Source organism: Pinus tabuliformis, chromosome 6, assembly GCF_031772625.1.
Source record: "Pinus tabuliformis cultivar Carrire ecotype Pingquan chromosome 6, CPIR1, whole genome shotgun sequence".
NCBI classification, from domain to species: Eukaryota; Viridiplantae; Streptophyta; class Pinopsida; order Pinales; family Pinaceae; genus Pinus; species Pinus tabuliformis.
The window spans coordinates 1,973,903,587-1,973,918,394 of NC_142292.1; positions in this window are offsets into that span (position 1 = coordinate 1,973,903,587).

Below are 14,808 nucleotides of genomic sequence, written 5' to 3' on the forward strand. Positions count from 1 at the left end.
ACTTGGCAAGGAAAGACAAAGACGATTATTGCAAACAATCTCATTTGTAGAAGTGTAATAATCATGATGAACGAGATTGGAATTGAAATCTTAGCCAACTTGAGTGCTTTGAATACAAGTGGTACCAAGGAGATGTGTGGTCCACATTTTGGGGTTATGTTGGATGATAGAAGTGCCTTCCGACACAAGCATTCATGAAGTGTAATCATGGGACTCGTTCAATGTGTGCACATCCACTAGGGACACTTGGAGACACCTTGGGTGTAGTTGGATACACTTGGGTGCAATTGTCAAAAATTGAATGTAACCTTGGACAAATTTGAGCACAAAGGCAAGCACATTGCTAGGTGCATTGGTTGAATGAAGATGTTCGGTCAGAAAGTCACCAAAGTAAAAAAAAAATATTGATGACAATTATATCCACCTTAGAGTGAAGGGGTTTGCAAGTGCAAGGCGAGTTTCATGTAAAAGGAGATGCCTCAAAAGTGCTATGACAAGAAGTGATTGGTTATTTGCAAGGAATGTAAAGGAGTCATGCAATTGTGCTAAGTTCATGGGTATAGAAAACAAAGAAGCTATACATGCTCCCCAACATAGTACAATATATTTTCATTAGTTGAATGAGAAGAAGGAGAAGATATGACTTGCAAGAGTTAGGCATGCAGTCACTACATCATATTTACTATAATTTTTGTAACCATTATATATATATAAACAATGGTTACAAAAGTGACAACAAATTTGATGGAATATGAAAATAGAAGAAAAAATAACCAGGACTAACATGAAACAAATAGTTTGATATTAGTCGTATTTATTAGTTAACTCTTATTGGGTAAACTTCTAAGAGGTTCTTTTTTCTATGAATTATGTTAATTCTAGGCAATAATGACAATTAGTAATTCTTACCATTAAAAATCCCCATGTATGCATTCTACTCTTACTTATATTTGTTTAGTTGTTGGGAGGCTTATAGGTAATTTAATTTTACAAATTTTATTCATTTATCCAATAGTAATAATTGTCATTCTCTAAACCCTTATTTAAACAAACTAGGGTCATGGCTCTCAATCTTTATAGTGAACCACCATAATTCTTAGGCAAATAAACATTGTTTTGGACACCATGGAGTTTACTTAAATTCACTGCATAATTTTTTTGGCTTACTAGAGAGCCAAGAATTAAATATCTAACACTTCAACATTTTTTCTTTAGTTATGATGACTAGTAGACATATCGCATCATGTATGGAACCCCTCTATGAAAAACAAAAAGAAAATAAGTAGTTCTAACATAAACTTTTAGTTTAATCTTTAAGTGCTTGGGAATGACAGGCCACCAGCATGAATGGGGTTTGAACTTCAAAATGATAGCACTTCAATGATATTTTTGTTGTTTTAGAAAGCGATATTCATCGATGAACATTTTTGACAAAATTTAATGTCATAAATCCACACACTAAATCCTATTAAATGTAGGGACATATTGCATGAGTTTAACATTGCAAAGGGGAATTTGACAAATGAGAATAATAATTGTAAGCACATGAACATGTTATAATGAAAGTTTTAAATAAAGGTGAAAAAGGGCACATCTAAAACAATATAAAAAATATGTATTAACACCAATTAAAGAATTAAATCCAAATATGAAGCTAAGTGAGGGTCAAGTTTAGAATGGCTAGGCATTGAAAGAAAAAAAAGAGTCAATGTCATGGTGAAAAACATGTAGAATTTCACGTTAACTCATCTCCATCATTCATGGAAACTATACCATATGAATTTACCATTGATGGACTAAAAGAGAGTAATCTTTCACTTTTACCAAATGCTCTCAAATGCTCTATCTTAAGCCATAAATCTATTTTCTTTTATGGAGGAAACTGCAAAATGAATTCTTAACGAGACAAAAGTAATTTTAAGTTTTACATTAGTACAAAAAGATGATTTCAAGTTAAATTGTATATACAAGAAACCCAATACATCTCAGTATTAAAGAAAGTGTCATTTCATTAGTGATGTCCACACTTGTAAGTCTTGCATAATTGATTAAGGTTATTTACACTATATTATATCTTTTCTTGATATAACCAACATGTAACTAAATAGTGGTTCACATTAATTAATTCAAGATGTTCTTCCTTGTTCTATGCTAACTAAATACACCAAATTTCCTATATTACATTGAAACATGCGCCCGAATTCATCTCTATGTGAATACTATTGAAGAATGTAACTAGATTCGGCCTTCATAATTGTATTTGAGTCATAATGAAATGTATTTATCAAAATAAAGAAAAAGAATGTATTATTATTATTATTATGACTCATTAAAGTATGGATTTTATTGGTTCGTAATGTTTTAGGTCAAAGTTCCCGTTGAGGACTTCTAGGATTTATATTGAGTCATTAGAGTCATTTTCCATTTTATGAGACCCTTCTTGGGCTTTTGAATCATGTAAAAACAATTAGTATTGAGTCAAATAAGTCATTTGTCACCTCCACACCAAGTCGGCCCTCACATGTTCAAGTCGGCCTACATGAAGGTAATTTGAGCTCTAGAAGAGGCTATATATACAGTTCAGTTCGATTCATTTGGAGCACTCACTCACAAGTTCAATATACAAGCAGAAGAAGTTGTAGTGTACGAAATTGCAGAAGGAGAAGTAAGATTACAAGATCGAAGTTTTGGGTAATCTCTCTCTCTCACGTGTGAATTTACTGGGCTACTAAGATCGAAAATTTTGCTACTAGGTCGAAGTTGTTGCTAGATCAAAATTATTGTTGCAACAAGGTCGAAGTTGTTACTAGTACTAGATCAAATTTTCTGCTGCTACTAGATCAAAGTGTTGCTTCTACTACTGATGTTGTTCTAGGTCGAAGATATTGTTAGAACGTTATCATCCACAGAAGAAGGGAAGGGTTGACTTCTTGATTGGAGCAAGTCTGTGTCTAGATTAAAAGAGTCTTGGATTATCTCATGAAACTATTGAAGGAAGACTTGACTAGTTTTTCCCCTAGATAGGGGCCTTTCCCTGGTTGTCCACCTACATTCGGTGTCCTTGATATTCGTGTTATGATTTTGGTAATTGCTTTATGAACTAAATTAAAATAATAACACAAGAAATTTAATAAGAACATAAGAATACCACAATTAATTATCAACATAAGAAAATATTTCTGCCTTTCTGATTTTCCAACATGGTATCAAAGCTAAGGTGAAGAAGAAGGAAAAAGGAAACTTGAAGATCTATTGAAAGGAGGATAAGGAATCTAAAGAAGTTGAATTAGAGTCATCAAAAGGGATTATATAAGGAAAGAAGCTTTCTATCTTCAAGAACCTTGTCTAACTCAATAAAGGGAGAAAACAAATTAGAAGGAGCATCCAATTACAGGGCAAGGAAGAAGAGGATAGCTTTCACCCTCAAAAAGAATAAAGTCTTGAATCTAGTCAAAGGAAAGGTGAAGAAGCCTACAAAGGAATCAACTGATGCATAAAAATATAAGTTTAGAGAGATAGATATATTTGCTATGAGCTTAATGTATAAAGGATAATCTTATCCCATACATTTCCAACATAGACTTTGCTCAAGAGATATATGAAGCCTTATCCAAAATTTTAACCATCAAGAATCTTGGTCAAGTTGCAAGTCTTAAGAATGACCTAAGGACCATGAAGATGAAAAAGGATGACATTGTGGATTCCTTCTTTGTAAGGATAACTAGAATTAGAGATGATCTCCAAGTTATAGATGAGATAGTACCTGAAAAAGAGCTCGTGATTGTTACATTATTTGGTTTTCCACCCTCTTGGAATGCCTTTGCTTCAAGGATCAATAGTTGGAGGGAAACTCCTACATTCGAGCAATTATGGAATACATGTATTCAAGAAGAAGTGATAATATCATTAGTAACTGACAAAGAGAACAAAGAAGATAAAATTTCAAATGCCTACTCCCGCTCATCACAAGAACAAAGGATCTTTCAAGAAGTCTAAAGGGCCAAGAAGTAAGGTAGACCTATCCAAGATAGAATGCTACAATTGTCACAAGATGGGTCACTATAGAAATGATTGTCCTAACAATTCTAGAAATAAGAGAAACAGGGATCAGGCAAACTTTGTTGAAGAAGGTTCATCAAAGAAGAACAAGATGGAAGTATCTGAAGTCAAAGACCTATTTTCTAAGGACTCTTAGGGACTCTATATCCTCTACCCTAAGTTTTTATTGTTTTCAATTATGCTTTTATTTCTAGTATTTATAGGTTTAACATGCTTTGGAAAAACATTTTTGAATTTTTTGATAAAATTTATAGGGATCCCTTGAGATTGGATTAAGAGGGAGCCATCACCATTTTCCAAAGATAAGTATCTTATTCCTTGTATTATATTTTTTATATTTTATTTCCCTTTCTTATCTAGATGTGTTTGTATTAGATGCTAATAACATTTCTTTTCATACTTTTCTTGTTTAGGAAAAGGCTTGATACTCAAGGGTTATGGAGAAGACCTCACAAGACAAAGCATGAAAGAAGTTCTATTGATGTCCTATAAGGCTTGTTAAGAAAACAGCTCAAATGTATGTTTTGGATCCTAAGTTTTTGACAAAGGTATTCATTCCTTTTAATAATTTGTTCTACATTACTAACATTGTTATGTGTAGGACCTATTAATCATAAACATTCTTGTTAGGGTGATTAAAAATTTGATTAAATCTACCCACATTAAATCATATTTTTGGAACCCTAAAAAGGTTCTCCGTAAACCCTAATCCAAGGGTATGTCAATGCTTATGTGAAAACCCTAATCTACTTAGGGTTATTTATGAAATCTAGAAAATATTGTTTTTTGATGTTTGGGGTTTTGGTACTATAGCCATCTAGGGTTTGTAGTATATTGAAATCCTAATCTACTTAGGGTTATTTATGAAATCTAGAAAATATTGTTTTTTGATGTTTGGGGTTTTGGTACTATAGCCATTTAGGGTTTGTAGTATAGCCATTTATATATCTAGAGTAAGATCCTAGGAATGAAACCCTAGGTGTATGTTTCTATGTCTGATCAAAACCCTAGCCTGATCAAGTTTTGTTATATGTCTAATTTTTGTTTTGGATATATGTTGTTGTGATATGTTTGTGCATATTTATGAGATCCTAGATATGTATGTGTGCTAACTATTTGTTTATGCTCATTGTTCTACGGTTTGTTACTAAACCCTAGTAGAAGTTTGATACTCTAGGATATGATGATATTGTTTCAAATGTGATGACGTGAATCTCTGGGGTTTACAAAAGGTTGTTCATATTGTTAAAATCTTAGATTGTGTTGTGATTGATTTTTATTGTTGATATCTAAGGCTAAGTGTCTCAAAGATGAAATCTAGGGTTTGTATTAAATCCTAGTAGAAGTCTAACATATGAATTCTAAAGTTGTTAGATGCATTATAGAGCGACACTTGTTTTTCTTCTAGGGTTTGTAATATGTCGTAAAAAAGTCTGAAAGAAATATTAAGACCCTAGATATAATAAGACTAGTATTTTTATTTGTTGAAGAATAGAAGTATGTGTCTCTTTCTCATTGTAAACCTAAATAAATTTGGATATTTTATATGTAAATTATAATGTGTGATTATGATATAGTTAACTTTATGCTTATATATATATATATATATATATATATATATATATATATATATATATATATATATATATATGTATATGTATATGTATTTGGTTGTACTTGTTGTTTAAGTTATGAATTTACATAATCATCAAAATGTTGAAGATATTCGTAAATAAAGTTGATTTGATTGATAAGCATGATCAATGAAGTTATATGAATGATGATGATCAATATGATTCTGATCAAGCCATGAAAGATTCTTCGATGTTATGGAAAATATGTTGATCTCCCTAAGTGAAGGAGCCTATATAGAAGAGATCTCCCCAAGTTGAGAGGGAGGGCATATTATAGTCATGAGGCCAGATCTGAAAAGTGTTTAATTTTTTAATTTGGGGGTCGTAGAGGATTCTAGGAAAACTAATGCATGTGATCATGACCACCCTGGTCCATCATGCCTATGCATTTCCCAACCAGTTTCATATACAGAGGCTTGACTAGTAAAACTTCGAAATGAGAAAACAATTTGTAGTATAGCGGAATAGGAACATCAAGACACTCATTTACAATGGCAGAAAAAATGATATTTCATTACTGCAACTTGGATGAATGAATATCAAGAGGAAAAAGACAAAGCATTCAAAGGTATAAACATTCCATTTGCAACTGAAATATTTCGGTGCAGCTAGACAAGAGCATGTGAAATGAATTCAAGCATATTTGTTCCATACACCTTTAAAGCAGATTAAGAAGATAACATAAAGAAGATTACACATAAACTAAAGAACAACAATTTTGAAGCATTCATACCACAAATATATTTGCACTATAACTAGAATCTCTTTAGCATCAAATCATACTCATTAATACAGAACACAACATATGACTACAATAACTTAGAAGCAACCTTGAAACCAATAACAACATGTTTCATATCTATTAACCAACTTAAATAGACCATAAAATAGTAAAAGTAGGGACAACTGGCCACTAGCTGAGCAGTAACTGCGTAGCGACTGCAGCGACTGTGTGGGTGATTTTTCCTTTCAAAATTGACATGTGGCTAGCTGCTAAAGATCTAAGTTGGCTTCCACATCTACTCCACATTCATAACTTCAAACCCTGATAAGTGGCTTCCTCCCAATATGCATGCAAGTGTATAAGAAGGGCCTACGCAGCGACTACGTAGTGCATTTTTTAAATTTATCTCTTTAATGCCTTCCAGTCTTAACAAAACACCATCATGCTAGTATAAGTCGCTCCCAACATCATAACCATACCATTATACTGACCAATCAACATCTGCAACTTGAATTTTGAAATAAATAAATAAAAAAGAATTAGACTTCAGTCAAGGAACCTTTACCTCATCTTCCTTTTTCTAAAGGTCTTTCTGGTGGAATCTTTTGTCTATGAAGCTTGAGATGTGAGGTAAACATTCTCAGTGGGTACTGGTGGAGTAGGCTTTGTTTCATATTGAACCTTCCTTTCCATTCCTTCCAAAAATTGCCTAATTCTGTCAGCGAAAACTGTGAAAATAGACCACCAATTGACGCAAGTAACTCCTAAAATATAGCACCCGTGTAAAATAAGAAATAATTTGTTGTATATGAGCTTGTTTTGAAGAAAAACCTCTCTCAATTTCTTCAAATTCTTCCCCAGAGCCTCAGAAACTGCTCTGCAAAACCATGACTAAAACATAGTATTTGTGCAATCCGAAAAATAGGCTTTGAATATGCAATAAAATATCTCAATCCGTGGCATCTATGCAAAATATGGAAGAGGTTATTGTGATTTTTTTTGTTCTTGAGAAAAGCATCTTTCCATTTTCCAAAATCTTCCTCCATGTGGTCAAAACCCATTATGAAAATGGTGACTAAAACAGTCAATTTCAAGGGAAATTGCATTGCAGAGTATAGAATACTTCCATGCTTGGCATGAGCATAGGGAGTATGGGAAACGATTAAGCTTTAGGGGTATGATGTGAGCCATTAGGCATGAGGGTGTACCATGGTGGTAAATGTAGGAAAGTGGTAGTAGTATTAGGAGAATAGATTTAAAATGATGCATGTAAATGATATATGAAGGGGTATGTATAAAGGGAAATGGGGAAGTAGGGTATGAAATAGGGAAGCATGGGGTAGATAGAAATAGGGAATAAAAGTATATATTATAGGCAATGGAAAATTTAAGGACTAGACCTCATGACCAACAAAACCTTGACTGAAACAAACTCATTTTGGACAATTCTGATCAATGAAGACTGACACAAAACCCCTTTCAACTCTGACTGACTGTATAAACATGTGTGACCTCATGAATCCCACTGAATGAGACCCTTCACAAGTCCAATGATGTTGGAAAATAACTTTGAGGCTATGACAATAACAATAGTCATATGCTAAACTGTTGCTCAAAAACTAAAAATGAATGATTAAGGAAAATACATTTGATGTAAAAAATCATAAGACGCTAACAAATCCTTGGATTAATGGTTAGTAAGTAGGCTTGATGGTACTATTATAGCAACTACAACCACCTTCCAAAATTTTTCCTATGCTTCGTGTTAATTTTAGGTATGTTCTATGCTTAGAGCAATTTATTTCAATTTTCACAGTTAGCTCAATATCTTTTCCAAATTAGCAATCACAGCAGCATTAAAGTAAATTGCAGATAGAACATAAACATAAATCGCAGAAGACAAGCCAAGACAAGAGGACACAAGATGTGGTGCTACCCAGGGACAAACACCAATGTGGGGAAACCCTTGATCAATTCTTCTTATATGTTCTTCAATAGTTCAGCAGAGGGAGAGAGAGATAGTACGTTTACAACAGAAGTTAACACTTTGACTTATCTAGATAAGAGCATAGATCATCTCTAAGAAGATGATACATGAGATCAGTTGAAGACATGCTACTTCAACTGATTCTCCAAGGTGACTGCTTCACCTATTTTTGTGTTGCATTTCGTCATCATGTTGCACCTCACCGTGCTGCACCATGCTGCACCCATCATCACTATGTTGCATCTCATCATGCTTCACTAATCATGACTGTACCCATCACTGTACTGCATTATGTGCCATTGCTGCACCATGTTGTCATACTAACATATGTGTTGGTTGCATCTTGCTTGCTTGTTGTATCTAGCATGCTTGTTTCCCTTTGCATGCTTGTTGTTGCATGCTAGCTGTAACATTGCATTATTGGTGTATTTGCTGCTAAGTACTATACAACTATCCTAATGTTAGTTAGTTGCCCCTTGCATGTTGCTCTCCTTCGGAGACAGATGCTCTGGTTGTTCCAGCAGTTTCTGGCAGTTCCTGTAGTTTTGGTTGTTCCCGCAATTCCGACAATTCTGGTTGTTCCCGACAGTTCCAGCTTCTGCCCTCTACGTCAGCTTTCCTGCATGTTCTAGCACTTCCCGGCAGTTCTGACAGTTCTGGCAATTTCGGCTATTCCCGACAGTTCTGACAGTTTCGGCAGTTTCGACTATTCCCGACAGTTCTAGCAATTCCGGCAATTCCGACTATTCCCAACAGTTCTAGCAGTTCCCGGTAGTTCCGGTAGTTCCGACAATTCCGACTATTCCCAGCAGTTCCGTCAGTTCTGACAATTCTGACTATTCCCGGAAATTCCAGATTTTCTCGACAGTTCTGGCTATTCCCGGTAGTTCCAGCAATTCCCGCAATTCCGGCAATTCCCGACAGTTCCGACAGTTCCCTTTAGTTCCGGTAGTTCCTGACAGTTCCAGCAGTTCCAGCTATTCCCGGTAGTTCCGGAAATTCTGACAGTTCCGACAATTCCAGCAGTTCCGACTTTTCCCGATAGTTCAGGCTATTCTTGGCAATTCCGGTTATTCCTGGCAGTTCTAACAATTCTGGGTTCTGCCCTCTAGATTAGGGTAGCGTTATCCCTTAGGATCTCTCCTCCTGCTAAAACCCAAAGACAAGTAGAGAGGAAGAGATCCCAAGTGTGTTGAAATGAATTGAAGGCCACCTCTATTTATACTAAAACGTTTAGCACAAGTGGGGTTTATTTGGTTGTTGGCCGACCTTGATGAATTGTCCCATAACACAAATAAATTCATATCTCCATGAATACTTATCGGAATCAGATGATCTTTTGATCAATCCTACACCTCTCGATGAGAGGGATCTAAGAAAAATATCAGATTCCATTAATAAGATGACCCACATGGAGTTTAGCCCTAGTTGCCAATTTTAACACTCCCTCTCAACTAGGGAGAACTCCATCCACTGATCCATATGTCCAACTATACTATCTTTGCCATCAGTGCCCTGCACTGCTCTGCTCTGCTCTGTTGTGTTGAACTAGGTTGTCATTGATGTCAATATGGCAATATTCTGGATACTAGAGGATGACATGAAGCCAAGGGGATGCAGAGCAGATTCATGAAGAGACAGGAGCAAAGGCCATCAGGATAACCGAGCCATATATATATATATATATATATATATATATATATATATATATATATATCATATATATATGCGGAAACAGACATATATTCAAGGAGGTGGTCTTTTAAAGACACTACCAAGCCAAGAGGAGTAGATGGAGACGAGAGGAGCAGACAGAGCCACCAAGCCATCAGAGAGCCGTGTCAAAGCAAGAGGAACGCTACCTGTAAAACAGGCATATCGGAGCAAATGGACCGAGAGGAGCAGATGGAGCAAGAGGAGCCAAGAGGAGCAATATATATATAGCCATCGGTATATGCCAAAGAGGAGGTGCACACAGAGCCATCGGAGGAGCTACAGGAGCAAGAGGAGCCATCGGAGGAGCTATCGGAGCCATACTTATAGACCATACATATATGCCAAAGAAGAGGAGCAATGGAGCAGATAGAGTTAGCGGAGCTACAGGAGCAAACAGAGCAAATGGAACAGAGCATATATATATGCCACATATATGCTCCATTAAACGAAACATTGGGCGGACGTGAATTCTTATTAAGATTGGTCCAGACCCATATCGGGTCCGAAACCAATATCGCATCGGAGGAGTGGAGCCTTTTGGAACCGCCGAAGTGTATGCTCCAAAATCCCGGAGCCGAAGTATTATGAAGTGCAGCGGATAAGGATTTCGGGTCCGAAATCAATATCGCATCGGAGGAGTGGAGCCTTTCGCAATCACCGAAGTGTATGCTCCAACAAACCGGAGCCGAACCATTATAAAGGGGAGCATAAAGTAATATCGGGTCCGCAAAGGCCTTTGGGACTGTTAAGTGTAAGCTCCGACTGTCCGGAGCCGAAATTATTATGAAGCCAAGTTTAAGGAACATCGGGTCCGCGGAGGCCTTGTATCACATTGGAGCAGCGATTAACGAAATCGCCGAAATCATCCGGACCCGAAATCATTATAGAACGGTTCATGAAAGCATATCGGGTCCGCGGAGGACTTGTATCATTTCGGAGGTAGCGATCAGCGAAATCGCCGAAGGACCCGGAGCCGAAACTCTTATCAAGCAAAATAGAAAGCATATCGGGTCCGCGGACGACTTGTATCATTTCGGAGGAAGCGATATGTGACATTACCGATAATTGGAGCCGAAATATTATAAAACAGAACCTAAAGGAGCGTCAGGTCTGTAGACCCTTTGTATTACAAAACTGCCGATGCGAACCTGCCGAAAAGCCGGACCCGAAATCATTAAGAAGCAGAGTATAGAGGGTCGTCGGGTCCGCAGAACTATCGCATCGCAAGAGGCCGCGATAACCCCGACATCCCGGACCCGAAGTCATTTTAGGAAGGGATGTAATCGGCATATCGGGTCCGCAAGGGCATCGGAGGTCGAAGTTAAGGGATTAATTGGGATCACCGAAATCCGGACCTGCCGATAATTATAAAGGTGGGCGGATAAGATTTGAAATCCGCGAATGTTCATATTGAGCAGAATTACATGGGTTCCTGTGTAGTAATGTATATGTGACCGAAATCTTTATAAAGGGGTTTTATAATGTTTCCCATATATTATATGTGGCTGTGGGTTTAAGCCTTAAGACATATATTGAAATGCTTGTGTTGATTGTATGTGTGGACACAGTTGGGCGGTGGCTTCCGATAGACATAAAAGCGGCGATAAAAAGGGTGGCTCTGATTCTTAAGTGTGGAGGCGAAAATACTGTGAGGAACAGTCCCGATAGTGCGGGAGACCAAATCATGGCGATTATGATTATGATAAGGATGTGGCTATCCGTTAAAAAATGCCATCCCTGTGTATGCCCACAATCATTGGCAAAGCAGCACTGTTACAAGTTTTTGGACTTGTGTTCTCTATGGATGACTCGATCCTTGCTCATTGATTCAATGTGTTCTGTGAAAACGAATGGACAGAGGAAGCTACAGCGACAAACAAGCCAACAAGTGAGGAAGTTGAAGCAGGCGAGAAGGAAGCCGAAGAGCCAGCGAGAAAGAGGAAACGAATCGACAAAGACAGGTATGCATAAAAAAGTAAACAGAGGACTGCATGTGAGTGATGGTTGTTGCAAACAAACCAGAATATGAGGTAGCAGAAGCAGCAGAGGTAGTGGAGCATTGTTTGAATTTGCTAGTGAACATTGTTGCAGCTGTTGAACACTGTTGGAGCTGTTGTGGGGGTGAAGAACCAGAGTGTGAGGTAGTAAAAGCAGCAAAGGTTGTAGAGGCTGCAGAAGCAGCGGAGGTTATAGAGGCAGCAGCAGCAGAAAAGGCTATTGGAGACTATGCATGGGCAGTGTGCAGAGCTGTGAAGACTCATCCATAAGAAGACATGGTTGTCATAGATACTGTAGTTTGGAGACTACAGTGAAGCTGTAAATAGACAGAGCTCAGCAGAGAAGAGTTCTGAGAGCATAAGGATTGGAGTCCTTGGGGTTGGAGCCTTAAAAGTGAGAAGGATGGGAGTCCTTGAGGCTGGTGCCTCAGAAGTGAGATTGGATTGGAGTCCTTGGGGTTAGTGCCTCAAAAGCAGGAAGGATTGAAGTCCTTGGGAGTTGGTGCTCTTAAGTCCAAGATTGGTGTCTTGGGAAAATAGAGTTGGTGCTCTGGAGGTTGGAGCCTCACCAAAGTCCAAGTTGGAGCTTGGCAACCAATTGTGACCATCTATATATTGTATTTATTTTACTGCACAGTTATATTAATAAAAGCATTTATTCTTGCTGTTCATATTGTGTTCTGAATATATATGTTTTAACTGTTAAAACAATAGTGGGAAAAAGAAATACTGATTCACCCCCCCTCTTAGTATTTTCCAACATGTTGAACCATGAAGAAGAAGAATTGATTGACAATGTCTCATACCATTCTCTACTTACCCGAAGTCAGTTTCATCTAAAGAGAGTGTGTCACATCACTCTTACTGGCCCAAAGTCAGTTTTATTGATCCCAGGTCAATATCACAAGAGAGTGTCTCAAACCACTCATACTGATCCCAGATAAATGGAGGTCATCCTAGCATAGGGAGTACGGTAGATACATCAATGTGTCCATCGATAGTACTACTATGGTCCCTAACCCTATTTCCTTGCTCATTGATCAAATGAGAGGTACTTCCCATGAGTCCCATACTGCATGGGTAGGATGCCTCGACAAGAGAACTAATCATCCTTTCCACAGGAGAACGAATCATCCTGCCCCACAGTTTCCATGGGAGAACTAATCATCCCGACGCACAGGAGAACTAATCATCCTGTTTCACAGTTGCCACGTGAGAACTAAGCATCCCAGCCCACACGAGAACTAATCATTCTATTCCACAGTTTCCACGAGAGAACTAATCATCCTGGCTCACAAGAGAACTAATAATCATGTTCCACAATCGCCATGGGGTATCATAGGGGAAGGTTGAACCTGTAATCTTGTACATAGCGCACCACCAGGGGAGGGTGAGTCGCCCTGTGGTCGTATGTTTCTCCAGTAAGTACCCCAAGCCCCCCAGAGCTCCCAAAGCTTAATGCATGCAACATGCAGGACCCTTATAAGAAGGTCTCTCAATGACTCCAAGTCGTTCGGGAAAGTCATAGATTTGACCTTTCCCCTGGGCTTTGAAAAAATGTCTGTGACCTGTACATTAATCTCAATGTGATGGAGCCTCCTCGCTCATCGACTTACCATATCTCAGAGAAGGAAGTATCTGATGTCTATCTGCTGGATCAATCATCGAATACATGATTCCTCAATAATCAAATCCCCCCTCTAGTTGTCACAAAGAATCACAGTGGTATTCATCATGTGTACAAACAACTCACTTAAGAGCTTCTGCAACCATGCAGCTTCACATGAGATCATACTCGTAGATATGTATTCGATCTTGGCGGTGCTTATAGCAACCGACTTTTTCTTCCTTCTCATCCATGATATTGAAGCAGAATCCAAAGAGAACTAGCACTGAGAAGTGCTCTAGTGATCCTCCACACTGCCTGCCCAGTCAACATTCGAATAATGATGCAGTTTCATATTTTCGAGAGTGTATCTCAATCCATGAGATATTATGCCCCGAAGATATCTCAGAAGATTCTTGGCACCAATCCAGTGAGGCTCAACCAAAGATGAGCTCACCATGCTAACTGCAAAACATATATTCAGACGGAATTTCACCAAGAACATCAATGCGAATGAGTTGAAACTCAGAGGCATTTCCCAAATCTGGTCTGACATCACTACCATATAATCTCTAAAAGTTAAGATCCTCAAGGTAGTCACAAGCTTGCAGTTTATCATTCCACATCTGGAATCCAACTCCCTCTTACTTCTGCAAATGAGAGGGTCTACACCTGTCAGAAATAGGTCATCCTCATAAGGTGTTGGTATGAGAGGTCTATCATCCACAACCTTCAAACAATGGTTTGGATCGGCTTCACTCTTAGTGAATCTTAGCTTCATTTGACAACTATCAATCCTCTCATACTATGCCCGTGGAGTTTTTCTTCAAGCCATAGATGGATTTCTTCCCCCTACATACGTGAGATTCCTGATCATTAATCTCAAACCCCTCGACTTGTTCCAAACCTGTGGACCTATTGCATGAGGGGAATGGTCCCCTTATAAGATTTTCCTTTGGTACATCTCAGACATGTACCTTCATGCTCTTCTTGAATTCAGGCATCCCTATCATCATCTGACTCACATCGAGTAGGGCCCCATAGGTAGACCTCCATTGTTATAGATGCGATATGTCAATTGACAT